The 18094-nt window shown below is 45.7% G+C and overlaps 1 protein-coding gene across 2 annotated transcripts in view; it reads left to right on the forward strand.

Moving 5' to 3' along the window:
* The window catches only part of SLC6A2 (solute carrier family 6 member 2), a 269420-nt gene that overhangs the window by 21068 nt on the left and 230258 nt on the right, over window positions 1-18094 (forward strand). Inside the window, exon 1 of one of the 2 annotated variants that reach the window (XM_033943528.1) lies at window positions 15414-15598. The exons of the other annotated variant lie outside the window; for it this stretch is intronic. The gene's annotated coding sequence lies outside the window, so the exon portion shown is untranslated. Of the gene's footprint in view, window positions 1-15413; window positions 15599-18094 lie in introns of those variants that run through there. 2 annotated transcript variants of the gene reach the window in all.

Here is an 18094-nt window from a genome sequence, read left to right on the forward strand (position 1 = left end):
AGCGCTTGTACATTCCTGGTCTGGCTCGTGGAAGCAGGGAGAAATCGGCATGGTGGCTTAGGGGGTAGGGAAAGAATCGGGGAAGTGGAGAAATTGGCACGATGGCTTGGGGGGGGGGCAGGGGGTGAGAGAAAGAAAGAGAGACAGAAAGAAAAGGGGAGGGGCAGAAAGAAAAAAATATTGGATTTATAGTCAGAAGAAAGAAGTGCAAACAGAGACTCATGAAATCACCAGACAAAAAGGTAGGAAAAATGATTTTATTTTCAGTTTAGTGATCAAAATATGTCTTTTAAGAATTTGTATCTGCTGTCTATATTTTGCATTATGGCCCCCTTTTACTAAACCGCATTAGCGTTTTTTAGCGCAGGGAGCCTATGAGCATCGAGAGCAGCGCAGGGCATTCAGTGCATCTCCCTGCTCTAAAAACCAGTATTACAATTTAGTAAAAAGGGAGGGGGTATATTTGTCTATTTTTGTATAGTTGTTCCTGAGGTGACATTGCATAGAATCGTCTGCCTTGACCTCTTTGAAAACCCGCGGAATTTAAATGATAATTAACATTTTCTCTGCGTACAGTGTGCTTTGTGATTTTTTTTTTTTTTTAATTTTATTGTTGGTAGATCATTTTGACTTGGTCATTTTAAAAGTAGCTCGCAAGCCCAAAAAGTGTGGGCACCCCTGCTGTACAGTCATTTCTTGTATGACTGGATGAGCTATATTTATCTTTTTTTTTAGTTGTTTAAATTCATGCAGAAATAAATGGCTAGATTGAACCTAATGACTTCATTAATGCCTTTCCCTTTTTTAGACTTCTATACCATTTGAAAGAGGGCAAATACTTCTTAAATTTAGTAAAAATATTCTGGCACAAGTGTCAAACCTTAAAAAAGGAAGTCATATTGAGCATTGGAAAATAATAATAATAATTAACTAATAAAAATAGTATACATTTAGGGCTCCTTTTACTAAGTTCCGATAGTGGTTTTAGTGTGCGCTTAGCGCGCGGAGGAATTGCCATGCGCGCTAGATGCTAACGCCAGCATTGAGTTGGTGCTAGTTTTCCCACGTAGCGCAGGGGTTTACGCACGCTAAAAATGCTAGCGCACCTTAGTAAAAGAGGGGGTTAATTTTCCCCACCACCAAATTTCCCCATCCCGCCCCACCCGGCTACTTTTTCATGCCACCCGGCTGGAAAAAATTTCTGGGGAGAACACTGATATATATAAACATAATTAGGAATTGCTGATGATTTATGGCTCTTAGATGTTTCTAGTATTAGATCTGAATTTCTTTTAGGGCTCCTTTTACAAAGGTGCACGCTAGCCGCTACCGCCTCCTCTTGAGCAGGCGGTAGCTTTTCGGATAGCAGCGCGCGCTAATCCAGTGTGTGCGCTAAAAACACTAGCGCACCTTTGTAAAAGGAGCACTAAGTCTCCCGTATTCCTTAAAGGCTGTACTATAACATTTTGTAAACCGTAATTCTAATGGAAGATGCCCTGGTACACTGCTCCATAAAGTAACATGAAATTAGAGGGCGATTTTCATACTCCCAGCTTTTCAAAGGGAAAAAGTTTCACAGCTCTCTTTTAAAGATGCAGCTGGGACACACAAAATGGACAATTCTATAACAGGAGCTTATTGTTTTCTACCACTTGAAAAATCCAAAACAATGGGAAGAACCACTGAAAAAACACTGAGTGAGCAGAGCATTTAAAGCCACAATAATTTGTAAAGCTGAGCAGAGCATTCAAAGCTGTAATGAATTTACAAAGCTGTGCAGGCAAGATGGCCCCTGATGAAGCCTCTGGTGAAATGGGTTCCTGTTGGGTACTGAGTTTTCCTGCGTTCCTACATGCAAATTTTTGAGCTGCCTGTATTTTGCCAATGCAACTACCTTAAGATAAGTGCTACTATTTTTCAGGATTTAGTACTTAAAAGAGAAATAAATAGCATAATTGCCTGGGGGAGGTTTTTTGACCAATGATTATAGTCAGCCTGTAAGTAATCATAAGAACATGAGAACATAAGAATTGCCACTGCTGAGTCAGAACAGTGGTCCATTGTGCCCAGCAGTCCGCTCCCGCGGCAACCCTTAGGTCAAAGACCAGTGCCCTAACTGAGACTAGCCTTACCTGCGTACGTTCTGGTTCAGCAGGAACTTATCTAACTTTGTCTTGAATCCCTGGAATGTGTTTTCCCCTATCACCGCCTCCGGAAAAATGTCCCAGTTTTCTACCACTCTCTGGGTGAAGAAGAACTTCCTTACGTTTGTTCCTTACGTTTGCTTTTAACTTTAGAGAGTGTCCTTTCGTTCTCTCTACCTTGGAGAGGGTGAACAACCTGTCTTTATCTACTAAGTCTATTCCTTCATTATTTTGAATGAAACAGTATTATGACCCTGGGCATCTGAGGTCTTTTTTCCTCCTATTATAGTAGTCTTCATACAATAATTTTTTTCATTTTCTATCCCGTTTTCCCCAAATAGCTCAGAACATGTTACAAGTTGACATACGTGGAAGGGCAAAATCGAAAGGAACGTCTAAGTCCGTTTTCATCTAAGTTGTCCAAAGTAAAAAAAGCAGCCTAGGACACATTTTCAAAAAATACATCCAAATTTTTTTGGTTTCAAAAATTGTCTAAGTATATGTCCTGCTGATCTGATCGTCCAAGTCACTAAATCATCCCTCTTTATACCACATTTTCGTCCAACTTTTCGTCCAAGTCAAAAACGCCTAGAACAAGCCCTGTTGGACGTGGGAGGGATCTTCAAAGTTGACTGAACACCCAGACATGGCACCTAAATAGTGGGGTACCTTACAGGGCACGGCTGTGAACTTCACAAAAAGGGTGCCATGTCATCATCTCACTATAGCTCCCTTATAGGTCATGGTGAGCCCCCCAAACCACCTCCAGAATCTCCTAGACCCACTTATCTATCACCCTAATAGCCCTTATGGCTGCAGGAGCCACTTATATACTAGTACAAAAGGGTTTTGTGGGTGTATAGGGGAGTGCACATGTTTCAGTATCAATGCAGTGATTACAGGGGCTTATGGGCATGGGGCCTCCTCTCCATGGGTCCCTAATCCACCCCCAAGATGGCTTAAGCCACCTCTGTGTTGGACGACTGGGTTTTCCTATGGCAGGCTGCCAGGTGATGATGGTCTGGAGGCTGAATTTTAAAGGTGTGATTACGATTTTTATGGGGTTGGGGTAGTGTGTGTGGGGTCTGTATTATGTGTTTGCAGTGCTTATCTGGTGACTTTAGGTGGGTTTTTGTGACTTAGACCATGTTTTAAATGGTCTAAGTTACAATGTCCACGTTTCATTGATCCTGTGCTATATAACTTTCGGTTATACATGCTGTATGACTAAGTCTAAGCCGGCCCACGTCCCGCCCAACTCCCGCCCTTGACACTCCTCCTGAAACGCCTCGTTTAGCTTTGGTCGTTCAGCAGCACAATGAAGGCCTAGGTCGTTTAGAAATACATCCAACACCTTTTTTTATTATTGGCACTTGGACGTATTTTGACAATGTTCGTCCAAGTGCCAACTTAGGCCAGTTTTTGAATGTTTTTCTCTTTCAATTATGAGCCCCATAATATACAGTTAACAAGTTACAATTTGCCATAGTTATAGTACAAGTTTTTTCAAAACAAGTTTTTATCCTAAGTTGACACATACTAGGGATCTGATACCAATATACATAATATGCAGTTTACAGGATAAATTTGATATAGTTACAGTGCAAGATTTATCAATATAAGTTTTTATCCTAATATGACACATACCGAGGATCTTCTATCAATATCACTAATAATAAAACCCTAAGATCGCATGCGCACTCCTACCTGTGTGATCCGTGTTTTGTAGTTCCGTGGCTTCGCATGCACAGTAGAAGGAGTCAGCGGTGGTTTCTTCTGCACATGCGGATGCACCATATGCAGGGCCGCATGGAGGTGACTCACCCCTCCCGCCCTCACTCCGTCTAACACAGTGCGGCCCGCGGTCTGGCCGGCTCCCTTACAATCCCTTGCCAAAGCCGCCGCAGTGGCTCCTCTCACGAGCCGCACCTGCGTCAGAAGCCTCTCTGATGTCACGTCAGAGAGAAGGCTTTCGACGTAGGTGCAGATCATGAGAGGAGCCGCCATGGCAGCTTTAAACTCAAAAATAACTTCGGCAAGGGATTGTAAGGGAGCCGGCAAGAAACAAACAGAAATGCTGCTGCACAGGGAAGTGGAAGTGGAGGGGGAGGGAATGCTGCTGCACAGGGAAATGGAGGGGGAAGGAATGCTGTTGCTGCACAGGGAAGTTGGGGGGGAGGAGGGAAATGCTGCTGGTGAGAAAAGGGGTCTGGGGCTGGAAGCTGAAAGGGAAAAGATGGGAGAAGGGGGCTGGGGGGTGTAAAAATGGGTTTGGAGCTTTGGCTGAAAATAGGGGATTTGTGAGGGAAGGAGGCTTTACTAGCACCCATTAATGTAACAGGCTTAAACACTAGTATATTAATATTTCTTTGTAATCTATTGGCCTTAGGCAGGGGAGTTAGGTGAAGAGGTGTGTTTTTATTGCTTTTCTGAAGTTGAGGAGTCTATGACGTACATATTACTATATATGTTTATGAACAGATTCCCCATCTATGAATGTCTTAATGTAAAATTCTAAGAGGTCTTCTTTCAGATCTGTGTCAGATTCTTTATCTGCAGAACATCTTGTTGTGTTAGAAATGCCAAAATCATTCTAGAGTTGGATCAGACAGCAGTACTCACTAATGTTGCTTTGCCTATTTTCTTTTTGTATCTGAATGATAGTTTTCCCTATATAAATGTGTGCTACATTTAAACATACACATTTTAATTACATATATAAAGAGATTACCTGGTAAGCTCTTTTCCAGTAGGTGCGTGAGACATTCTAGACCAGGAGTGTCAAAGTCCCTCCTCGAGGGCCGCAATCCAGTCGGGTTTTCAGGATTTCCCCAATGATTATGCATGAGATCTATTTGCATGCACTGCTTTCATTGTATGCTAATAGATTGGGGAAATCCTGAAAACCCGACTGGATTGCGGCCTTTGACACCCCTGTGCTAGACAGAAGAGCTGTGTGCCCATGGCCACGTGCCATCCACAGAGGGAATCTACTCTAGATCCTCTCTCTGTGCCTCTGGTGTACCCCACTGGGCTCCCCAGCTCCACATACAGTTAGTACCCAAGCACCGAGAGCCACTGAATAAATGTGAAGTAGAGACCCCCATGGCAATCCAGTTCAGCACTAAAAAAAGAAAAATGTCTTGTTTTAGATGTAATATTTTTGGGGACACTGTTGGTATCTACCACTTGCACATGTAAATCTCCAGGAAAACTGACACTTATACATGTAAGTGGCAGAAAACACCTAAACTCTATTCTGTAAGGGCACACATAAGTGGCACACTAAATTTATGTAAATGCAAGGGGGGTGTCACATGGGTGGAGCATGGGCAGTGCTGCCACTTTGCCACAGTTGTGCACCCACATTTCTGGGCAAATATTAGAGAGCTGCACAAAAATAGGGATCTCAGGAATCCCACGAAACCCACAGGAATGCCCTGAGTGTTTTCCAAACTCCTTTTGAACTTTGTTATGTTAGTTGCTTTCACTGGCAATTGATTCCACTATTTTATGCAGTGGCATGAAAAAAATCTCTGATTTATTTTCAATCCGCTGCTTGGTTTTTCCTTTTTTTTTTTTTTTTGCTGCTGCTCTCTTTTGAAGGTTAGAGTTTTCTGCATTAATATTTTTTGTGTAATGGGAAGAGGGATATGTGCTTTAGTCTTCAGCTACAGTTGTGGCTTCTTAAATCTTTCAGTTTAGACATTTGTGTGTGTGTGTGTGTGTGTGTATGTGTGTGTGATTGAAAGTGTGAATTTTTTAGACCTGCTTTTTTTGTCAATAAAAGAGATTCCATTTCCTCAAAAATACTCGATGTTGACTCACTGAAACTCAGTGGGAGGGAAGGAGGATTAGTTAGTGGCCATAGAAGGGAGCTGAAGGGTTGCTCAGAGCAGACCACCCCTGTCCTCTGTCCAACAAAAGTTCCTGTATCTATTGAGCAACCATCAGAGGACTGAGAAATATGAAAGAGGAGGAGGGGAAACCTGGTGATTTTACCATATCCATGTCTGAAAAATGTACGAGGTGAATCAGAAATTAAAGGCAATTGTTAAATTACGCGATAACTGGAACAGTGCTAGCAAAATGCAACATATGTACTTGTACATTGCCTTTTGGATAGTTCGTTCATGTACAGTGCAGGGCTCAGCCTTTAGTTGTGTAGCAGTCATGAGGTCAGAAACATGGATGCTCCGTTGCAAGATTGTACCATCGAAGAACAATGTGCAGTAGTGCACTTTCTTTGGACAGAGGGAGTGACACCTGTGGAAATTCACCATCGGATATTGACTCAGTATTGACATAGAACCATGAATCAACAAAAGGTTTATCAGTGGGTAAAAAGATTTACAGAGGGAAGAGCAGGTGTAACTGACAAAGATCATTCTAGTCTCCCATCAATATCACATACACAAGAGCACACTGAGAGGGTGGATGCCTTGATTAGAGAAGACTGATGGATAACGGTATCTCAGTTGGCTGCAAATTTGGATATCAGCTATAGATCTGCATTTGTCATAACGCATGATGACTTGGAATAAGGGATGGGCTCCCAAACAGCTTACTGATCTGCACAATCAACAGCGTGTGGAGGTTGCGACTCAGTTCATGAGAGGGTATGAAGAAGATCTGAGTATTATCCCAGGACAAGCAGGTAGGTATTCTCACTAGTGGGTGATGTCATCCGACAGAGCCCCGATATGGACGTCTCACAAGCATGTCTTGCTTGAAGAAACTTAGAAGTTTTGAGATGCCCGCACCGCGCATGCGCCAGTGCCTTCCCACCCGATGGTCCGGGCGTGTCTCCTCAGTTCTTTTCTTTCCACGGAGCTGAGAAGTTTACTTCAATTCTGCGCTGACTGAATTCCCGTTTTTGCCTTCTAATTGCCGCGATTTTGGGTTTCTTTTACTCTTTATCGTGTATTTTCTTTGTTTTTATTCTTTAAAAAAAAAAAAAAAATTTTTTTCTTCCGGCGAGTCGGCCGGGTCGGCCACGTGGCTCAGGCCCCGCGTCTTCGATCTTGCGGCGGAGCTTTTTCGGCCTATGTCCCGGCCAATCACAGGTTTTAAAAAGTGTAGCAAGTGCCAGCGCGCGATTTCGCTGACGGACCCGCATCATAGAAACATAGAAACATAGAAATAGACGGCAGATAAGGGCCACGGCCCATCAAGTCTGCCCACTCCATTGACCCTCCCTATCTATCTTTGCGGATAGATCCCACATGTTTGTCCCATTTGGCCTTAAAATCTGGCACGCTTCTGGCCTCAATAACCTGAAGTGGAAGACTATTCCAGCGATCAACCACCCTTTCGGTGAAGAAGAACTTCCTAGTGTCACCGTGCAGTTTCCCGCCCCTAATTTTCCACTGATGTCCCCTTGTTGCCGCGGGACCCTTGAAAAAGAAGATATCCTCTTCCACTTCGAAGCGACCCGTGAGGTACTTGAATGTCTCGATCATATCTCCCCTCTCTCTACGTTCCTCGAGTGAGTAGAGCTGCAACTTCCCTAACCGCTCCTCGTATGGGAGCTCCTTGAGTCCCGAGACCATCCTGGTGGCCATTCTCTGGACCGATTCCAGTCTCAGTACATCCTTGCGGTAATGTGGCTTCCAAAATTGCACACAGTACTCCAGGTGCGGTCTCACCATGGATCTATATAGTGGCATAATGACTTCAGGTTTACGGCTGACGAAACTCCTGCGTATGCAACCTATGATTTGCCTTGCTTTGGATGAAGCTTGCTCAACTTGGTTTGCAGACTTCATGTCATCCCTGACAATCACCCCTAAGTCTCTTTCTGCTTCAGTTTTTGTCAAGATCTCGCCATTTAGGGTGTAAATCTTGCATAGATTTCGGCTTCCCAGGTGCATGACTTTGCATTTTTTGGCATTTTTTGGCATTGGCATCGACGCTGCCTGCAGTGTCTTGGTCCAGAACATTTCCCGAAATCGTGCCGGCCTTGTTCCACTCTTACAGCGCAGGCGTTTAAGCGGCGCTGTCTATTGTGGGAGTCGATGTTCAAGATGGAGGCTGCTAAGGAACCTTCGGCTTCGACTTCATCGGCCGCTTCGCCTGTCCATGCGAAGCCAACTACTGCTCCTGCTACTTCGGGCCTCCTAAAGCCGGCTTCGTTCACTCCGGCTTCGGCCCCGAGTTCGGCGCCGGTGCCTGTCCCCGTCTCCTCGGCTCAGGTACCGCCTTCCACCATTCCACCCGTGGTCATTAAGGTGCCGAAAGCTTCCAAGCAGAAGCACTCGACCACGAAGGAGCGCGAAGACCGTGCTGGAGGATCCCCTTTCGGTGCGGATCCCTCCATATCGGCTTCGCTTCGGTCCCTCTTGGAAGCTCAGTTTGTCGAGCTCATGCAAACTATGGGACCCAGGTTGATTGCCTCCATCCAGGGTGATCTCCCGGTCCCGATTCCGGGGGGCGGACCGCCCCCTCCTCCTCCTCCTCGCCGGTCGATCTCGCTACTTGGCGAGGAGGAACGACGTAGGGCGGCCGGTCCCTCGAGGCGGGCTTCCTTCAGTGACATGCCTCCTTTGGAGCCCATCACGCCTCCGCACCAACAGGGCGGGAATCCTCCTGTGGGTAATCGAAGCCCTGGGCATAGCAAGTCTCAGGACGAGTTCTTCCGCACCCCATACCAGGCCTGGGCTGCGTCGCGTGAAGCGTTGACCATTCAGCCTCTTCGTTCTACAGCTTCGAGTCCCATTCACTCACTGGAAGCTTCGGGGGACCATGCGAAGTATTGTCATTCTCGCTCTCCCTCCAGGCACCGTGAGGGGCATCGGTCTAGGCATTCCTCGCGCCACTCTGAGGTTTCCCCGCAGAAGAAGCTGCCACGTCTAGGGTACTCTTCCTCTGACATGTCTCCCCCGGAGGAGCCGGAGTATGAGGCACCATCTACCTCTTTTTCTCCCTGTCGATCCCAAATCTCTCTGGATCCTGAGGCCTCGACTTCGTCCAGTCCCTCTCGAAGACCTGTACTGGCGGACCAGTTGTCTTTTTCTTCTTTTCTCCGACAGATGGCTGATGACTTGAATGTTACATTGGACACTGGGTCTCGATATTCTAAGGAGTATCTCGACACCATGCACTTGCCTCATCCTCCTGCCGAGTCTCTTCGCCTGCCTCTCCATAAATTGCTTGATCAGACATTTATGAGATGTTTTGAGACGCCTTATTCTATTCCTGCAGTCCCGGGCAAATTGGATGCACGATACCGCACAGTCCATCACAAGGGGTTCGAGGGCTCTCAGCTCTCTCACCAATCCCTGCTGGTCGAATCCTCCCTCAAATGATCTCATCCCTCCCAGGTGTATGCCTCTATACCACCGGGTCGCGAGGCAGGACGATGGATAAGTTTGGGAGACGAATCTACCAGAACTCGATGATGGCTTCCCGAGTTCTGAATTATAATTTCTACTTTGCATCTTATTTGGAGTTCTTCTTGCCTGTACTTCGAAAATTTACTCCTTACATCGATTCTCAGGCTCGATTTGAATTCGAGGAAGTAGTAGCCTCGCTTTCTCAGCTTCGTCTCCAGCTTATGCAATCCTCGTACGATGCCTTCGAGCTTTCGGCACGTGCTGCTGCCTGTTCCGTGGCCATGCGTCGGTTGGCATGGCTTCGGACAATTGACATGGACCCGAACCTCCAGGACAGGCTTGCTAATGTGCCTTGTGCGGGAGCGGATCTGTTTGACGAGTCCATCCAGACGGTGACGAAGAAGCTTTCTGACCATGAAAAGTCCTTTCAATCTATCCTTCGGCCTAAGCCCAAGCCTCAACAGTCTCGGCCTTCGAGACCGCCCTTGATCTATCAGCGGCGTTATACTCCAAGACAGGCTCCGGTTGCGAGACAACCGGCGAAGAGGCAGCCTCCTCAGAAGGCTCAACAGAAACCTCAGCCTCCGGCTGCACCCAAGGCTACTCAGCCTTTTTGACTCCATCCCAGGGAGCATAACTGACCTCGTTCTGCATCCCCCTGTTTTTCCCATCGGGGGTCATCGATGGAAGGTTATTACCACTGATCTCTGGGTCCTTTCCATCGTAAGAGAAGGATACTTTCTTCAATTCCATCGGGTCCCTCCGGACCACCCTCCAAGAGAGTATCCTTCCAACTGGACCAGCACAACCGGGGTTTTTACTCCCGGTACTTCCTCGTCCCAAAGAAGACGGGCGACCTGCGACCCATTCTGGACCTTCGGGTCCTCAACAAATTTTTGGTCAAGGAGCGGTTTCGCATGCTGACCCTTGCTTCTCTCTACCCCCTCCTCGAGCAGAACGACTGGTTATGCTCTCTGGATCTCAAGGAGGCCTACACTCACATTCCCATTCATCCGGCCTCCCGCAGGTTCCTCAGATTTCGGGTGGGACATCTGCATCTGCAGTATCGAGTGCTTCCATTTGGCCTGTCCTCGTCCCCCAGAGCCTTCACGAAGTGTCTGGTGGTGGTGGCCGCTGCGCTCCGGAACAGGGGTCTTCAGGTGTTTCCCTACCTCGACGACTGGCTCATCAAGACCCCCTCAGCCCCAGAGGTCATTTCAGCGACCCTGGCCACGATTTGCTTCCTGCAGAGTTTGGGCTTCGAGATCAACTTCCCCAAATCTCATCTACAGCCTACCCAGTCTCTCCCCTTCATCGGGGCGGTCCTGGATACCATTCGACTCCGAGCATTCCTTCCTCCTCAGCGCAGATGCTCTTCTTCATCTCTGCCAGTCTGTGTCTTCTCGCCAGTCCATCTCTGCGAGACACATGATGGTCCTCCTAGGCCACATGGCCTCTACAGTTCATGTGACACCTTTTGCCAGACTCCATCTCAGAATTCCTCAGTGGACCCTGGCTTCTCAATGGACTCAGGTGTCAGACCCGTTGACTCGACACATCATAGTCACTCCAGCTCTTTAGCAGTCTCTACTTTGGTGGATGACCTCTTTGAATCTATCCAGAGGTTTGCTGTTTCACACTCCTCCCCACCAGAAGGTTCTCACAACCGATTCCTCGACCTATGCCTGGGGGGCTCATCTGGATGGGCTTCGCACTCAGGGATTCTGGACCAGTGCGGACCGACTCCATCAGATCAATCTTCTGGAACTCAGAGCCATCTTCTATGCTCTTCAAGCTTTTCAACATCTGCTTCACGACATGGTGGTCCTCATTCACACAGACAACCAGGTCGCCATGTATTATGTAAACAAACAAGGGGGCACGGGATCGGCCATCCTCTGCCAGGAAGCTCTCAGAGTCTGGGATTGGGCGGTTCGCTACAACGCCTTCCTCAAAGCTGTCTATATTCAGGGGAAGGACAATGTCTTGGCAGACAACTTGAGTCGTCTCCTTCAACCTCACGAATGGACTCTCCATTCCAACCCCCTTCATCAGATCTTTGCACAATGGGGGATGCCTCAGATAGACCTCTTTGCGGCTCCCCACAACTTCAAACTGCCTCAGTTTTGCTCCAGGATCTACACTCCTCATCGCCTCGAGGCAGATGCCTTTCTGCTGGATTGGGGGAATCGCTTTCTGTATGCGTTTCCTCCATTTCCTCTCATTCAGAAGACTCTGGTCAAGTTGAGATTCGACCATGCCACCATGATTCTGATAGCTCCTCGGTGGCCCAGACAACCTTGGTTCTCCCTTCTACTTCAACTCAGTTCTTCCAGTGTTCCCTTCACTTCTTACTCAACATCAAGGTTCACTACTTCATCCCAACCTGCAGTCTCTCCACCTGACAGCTTGGTTCCTCTCAACGTAACTCCTCACCAGTTTTCACAGGCAGTGAGGGATGTCTTGGAGGCTTCCATGAAGCCTGCTACTCGTCAATGCTACTCCCAGAAGTGGACTAGATTTTCTTCATGGTGTATTTCCAATGCCAAGGAGCCTCAGCGAGCCTCCCTATCCTCTGTTTTGGACTATCTTCTACACCTGTCTCAGTCTGGTCTCGAGTCTACATCTATACGAGTCCACCTGAGTGCTATTGCGGCTTTCCATCAGCCTCTACAAGGGAAACCTCTCTCTGCTCATCCTGTGGTTTCCAGATTTATGAAAGGACTTTTCCATGTCAATCCTCCTCTCAAACCTCCTCCAGTGGTTTGGGATCTCAATGTTGTCCTTTCTCAGCTTATGAAGCCTCCTTTTGAGCCTCTCGCCAAGGCTCCACTTAAGTATCTCACCTGGAAAGTGGTTTTTCTGGTGGCCCTCGCGTCTGCTCGCAGGGTCAGTGAGCTCCAGGCCTTAGTGGCGGATCCACCTTTCACAGTATTCCATCATGACAAGGTGGTCCTCCGCACTCATCCGAAATTCCTGCCTAAAGTGGTCTCTGAATTTCATCTCAACCAATCCATTGTACTTCCAGTGTTTTTTCCTAAGCCTCATTCTCATCCTGGAGAATCAGCTCTTCATACTCTGGACTGTAAACGTGCTTTGGCTTTCTACCTGGATCGTACCAAACCACACAGAACTGATCCTCAACTTTTCGTCTCCTTTGATCCAAACAAGTTGGGACGACCTGTATCGAAGCGCACCATATCCAACTGGATGGTGGCTTGTATCTCTTTTTGCTAGGCCCAGGCTGGATTACCCCTTCCCTGTAAGGTCACAGCCCATAAGGTCAGAGCAATGGCGGCCTCTGTAGCCTTCCTCAGATCGACACCGATTGAGGAGATTTGTAAGGCTGCCACTTGGTCCTCGGTTCATACATTCACCTCTCATTATTGTCTGGATACTTTCTCCAGACGGGATGGACAGTTTGGCCAAACAGTGTTACAAAATTTATTCTCCTAAGTTGCCAACTCTCCCACCATCCCATTGAGGTTAGCTTGGAGGTCACCCACTAGTGAGAATACCTGCCTGCTTGTCCTGGGATAAAGCAATGTTACTTACCGTAACAGTTGTTATCCAGGGACAGCAGGCAGCTATTCTCACGTCCCACCCACCTCCCCTGGGTTGGCTTCTCTGCTAGCTACCTGAACTGAGGAGACACGCCCGGACCATCGGGCGGGAAGGCACTGGCGCATGCGCGGTGCGGGCATCTCGAAACTTCTAAGTTTCTTCAAGCAAGACATGCTTGTGAGACGTCCGTATCGGGGCTCTGTCGGATGACATCACCCACTAGTGAGAATAGCTGCCTGCTGTCCTTGGATAACAACTGTTACGGTAAGTAACATTGCTTTCTGGAGAGACATGGATGCATCACTGTGACCTGGCAATGAGACTTGTATGCATCACTGTGATCCGGAGAGCAAAAGACAAAGCATGATGAAGTAAAGGAAGCGGTGCTCACCTAGCTTTGAGAGAAGCTGAAAAACTTCTTCACTGCAGGAATGCAGAAGCTAGTTGAACAATACAACAAATGTGTTGTCTTGCATGGGGACTAAAGTTATAAGTTCAGTTGTTCACAGTTACTTCTATTAAAGCCGTTAAATGTATTTTGCCTTTACTTTCTGATTTACCCTTTTCTATTATGGATCCAGTATTCATTTGCAGACCTTGCAGCGGTTGTTTTGGTAACTAATCACACCTTTTCTGTCATAGTTCTGTGCTTTCTATATTAAGCTGTCAAAAAAAGGTACATAGGGGAGGTGAAATTAAGATGGCAGATATGCAGTGGTAGCTCTCTGAACGTTTTCCTTATCTTTCATTATGGTGAAATGTAAAGGGAAAACCTGAGTCTTTCCTTCCAATACTAGGAATCTTCCTTTTACTGGTCTGATAGATCAGCTTGTTCCTTTGTTGGCCAGTATGGTTGGACCGCTACAGGGACAGCAGGAAGCAGGAGCTACTAGCGTCATTACTGGGCATTATGTCTAAGTCCGGATCCCTCCCAAATAGCCATGGACATCCAGTGATGTCCTTGCCTCACCAGGTATTGCCTTCACCAAAGTGGTTTCAGTTTCACTTGGAAAAGTAGAAGCAAGTAGAGCAGGTGAAGATGAGAGCTTCACACACAAAGCAGGGATGGAAGCTGAGTTGCATGTAAAGGAGATCACAGAATTGGAGATGAGAGGAGGTATGACTGATGCTGAGACTCTTGACGACTAGCAGAACGTAGGTAAAAGTGTTGTAAAGCTGATAACTCGACTCATTCCTTCTTCATCGTTGAACTGCCCTTCATTAATTACGCTGGATGCCATATGGGAAGCTCTATCAGAGATGACAAAGGTGTTCAAACGTTTTTTTTTTTTAATACTAGGGTTCAAGCAGTAGAAGATAATTAGAAAAAAAAAACTATTGTGGATACTTCATTTTGTCCACTAAAGTGGAATATTTGAGCAATAAAATTCTTAGTGTGAATAATAACTTATTGCAATGAGGAGAAACTGCAGATGAATATTCTAGATAGTTCAAATATATTAGAGCAATCAGATTCTGAAAATGTTGTGCCAGATACTATGGTTGCGACTTTTGCTTTATTCTCTGATAAAGAGTGGTTACTTAGGATGATATTCTGTAATTGTGATAAGAGATTCTTTAATTTGGAAATTTATATATTTCCAGATGAAATAAGAGACTCGGAAGAGGAAGAAACAGTTTCTCTTAGTGAAGCCTGAAGTATTACAATTGGGGCATTATATTTCTTGAAATTTCCTTGTAAGTGTATTGTTAAATATCAATCAATTTGTTATATATCAATCAATTTGTTATATATTTGTTATATATATAATCAATTTGTTATATATTTGTTATATATATATATATATATATATATATATAACAAATTGATTGATATTTAACAATACACTTACAAGGAAATTTCAAGAAATATAATGCCCCAATTGTAATACTTCAGGCTTCACTAAGATAAACTGTATATATTGTGACAGGGAAGCTCCTGTCACTGGTTTAAACCCGGTTTTAAACCCTGCCATGCAAAGGGCTGTCCCTATTCCTAAGCCCAGGAAGCTGCCCATTAGCTTCCTATTGTAAAGAGCCAACAGGCAGAGCAAGGCAGAGAGAGAAGGACAGAAAGCACAATACCTGATTTGGGCACTATAATCCCTTTTATAATTCCTTGGGCCGTTCTCCAGTAAAGCCTCTGGTAAAGAAAACTGTCCCAGGAAGGGTTAAGGAAAGGGGTGGAGCTGACAGGCCAGACGAACCCAGAGGGGGAGTGAGAAGGAGCCTGCAGCATAAAATCAACACAGCTGGGAACCAGCATGCAGAGCAGGAAGGAAACGGCCAGGAGCTTTTTCTTACAGCCCAGGGCTAGAGAGCACGCTGACACACAGCTCTCCCGAATTAACAAACCCCTGGTTCCCAGGCAGAGGCTCAGGGGAAGAGAAAAGCTTCCAGAGCAGGGCTGGCCGGTAGCTGCCTTTGAGGGGAATTCCTATCCAGCCTCAGAGAGCAGGGAGTCCCTAATGGAAATAGAGGGAGAGGTCTCTGAAGGAAGCGAAATGGATTGCAGTTTGGCAGCCTGGGACCTCCTATCTAACTACAGTCAGTGAGGTAATGAATGGGGGAGGGGAATGAAAGTTAATGTCTTTCAGTGCAGTTTTCTTCATCCCTTAGGCAGGACTGTAAGGAAGTGTGAATGTGAAAGGGGGAGGAGGAAGTGCCCCCTGTGAATTAAAGGCCGAGATAAGCCGAGCAGAAAGAGTGAAGGAGGTGAGAACAATAATTAACCTCCAGAGGAAAGCCTGAACGGGAATTCAGTAACCTGACTTTACATAGCCCTGAATAGGGGAACTTCTGGGTGGGGACTTTAAACCAGCAAGCCAAAGGGTGGACGGTTCTTAGCCCCTACCCCATGAGCACAAGGGTAGTGGGGGCATTATACTTCAGGTGGATCAGGTGGGAAAAGCTTCCTGGAGTATCCTCAGGCACAACTGCTGAAGCCTGAAAGAAAGCGTTTTTGTATCTTTTTGGTTTATTTGCCTGAAGGGCAGTTGGACTCTCTCTAAAGGAGAAGCATTGCTTATGTACTATTTGTTTCAAGTACCCTCAGCCGAGGGGGGCTGCTTAAAGACCCAGTGCCTTGAACTGGGTAATAAAAAGAAAAACTCTGAACTTTCCAAAGTGAGCAGTGTATGGTGTTTTCCACTGGGACTGTCCAGCGGGGTTCTCCCGGGAGCGCTCCGTCCTGCGCCTGGGGCGGGAGCCGGGTTGCCAGCGCTAGGCTTATTCCTGGCCCCGCCACAATATTTATTTATTTATTTTTACTAATTTATCTTTCTCTCAGTGAAGAGAGCTTTGGTTCCAGTTTCACGCCCAGTCTTTAGTACTGATGGATTAACTCAGGACTAATAGTAAGTACTGCCTGACACAACTAATATATTTTTGTTTTGTCCTAGAAAATTCAGACATGTATTTTTCATCCATTTTCAGTCATTATTACTTGAACTTATTATTATTTTGCTATTTTCTAAGGAAGGAGTAGAATCATTCAGGACCAACAAACCTGCCTTACTGTGAAACAATATAACAATATCTAAACAAATGACCCGTGCCGTTGCCCTTCATGCGTGTCCCCACCAGTGCTGTAGTCACACGCCCTCCCTCCCTGAAGAACACCGGTGCCACTATCATGGCACCCCTAAGATGACCCATGTCATTGCTCTCCATACACACCACCCCAGCCGACATCACAGTTACTCATCAGCTCTTGAAGTAAAAAGCTGCCGCCACCATTGCTCTTTGTTGATCCAATACTGGACTTTGAGCATCTGCACATGCTCAAAGCATGCTGATTCCCGACCCCTCTAAGATGCTCAGAGACTCTCAGAGGGGCGGGATTTGGCAGGCCGTGAGCATGTGCAGATGCTCAAAGCCCTGTGTTGGATCAACACAGAGCAATGGTGGCGGCAGCTTTTTACTTCAAGAGCTGATGAGTAACTGTGATGTCGGCTGGGGTGGTGCGCATGGAGAGCAATGAAATGGGTCATCTTAGGGGTGCCATGATAGTGGCACCGGTGTTCTTCAGGGAGGGAGGGCGTGTGACTACAGCACTGGTGGGGACACGCATGAAGGGCAACGGCATGGGTCATTTGTTTAGATATTGTTATATTGTTTCACAGGAAGGCAGGTTTATTGGTCCTGAATGATTCTACTCCTTCCTTAGAAAATAGCAAAATAATAATAAGATCAAGTAATAATGAATGAAAGTGGATGAAAAATACATGGCTGAACTTTCTAGGACAAAACAAAAATATATTAGTTGTTCAAACCTATATTTTAAATTGGACCAACACCCAGACCCTTCCTCCCTTCCTTTACCTTCTCAATACAATAAATATTGCTATACAAGTGGTTCCTCATATCATATACAGTATACTCAAATATAAACTGAGATTTTGGAGGTCTCAGTTTATTATATTCAACCCTTTTTCCCCCTTTCTTGGGAGAAAAAAGGGTACCTTGATTTATATTCGGATTGGTTTATATTCGAGTATATACAGTAATCTATTACTGAAAAAGCACCAAGTCCAAGTTCATATGAACTGGCCTTTATTCTCAAACTGATTTTGATGTTTAAAGTAAGTGTACTGTGAACTGCATGTTTACTTTTACCCATATTGAGGAGGGGAGGAACAATTTTCAAATTACATAGATACATTTATCTACACAAAAATCTTTGATTATTGCCCTAAAATAAGAGCTTTCCTTAATCTTTGGTAGTAAGCTACATTATTTATATTATTTTTAAAATCTAGTGATAAGAATTGTATAATAAACCTACCAACTCGGGCAGCCATTACAGAAGAACCTGCAAGGAGTGATCAGAATATTTCCCAAAGTATTCAAATGCTGATACAAATAAAACTGCTTGTCTTCAGAATTTAAAAATAGTGCCACTGGGGTGTCGTAAATTGCAGCAATTAATTGTAATCAGGGTTAACACAGTTCCTAAGTATTGCTCACAATAGCATCAAGCCACTAGCAACAGCTGTTTTTAAGTCTTTAAGCAGACAGAAATAAAGGTCATGGAACAATAATTACAAGGTG

The sequence above is a fragment of the Geotrypetes seraphini genome, chromosome 4 (genome assembly GCF_902459505.1).
Source record: "Geotrypetes seraphini chromosome 4, aGeoSer1.1, whole genome shotgun sequence".
NCBI lineage: Eukaryota > Metazoa > Chordata > Amphibia > Gymnophiona > Dermophiidae > Geotrypetes > Geotrypetes seraphini.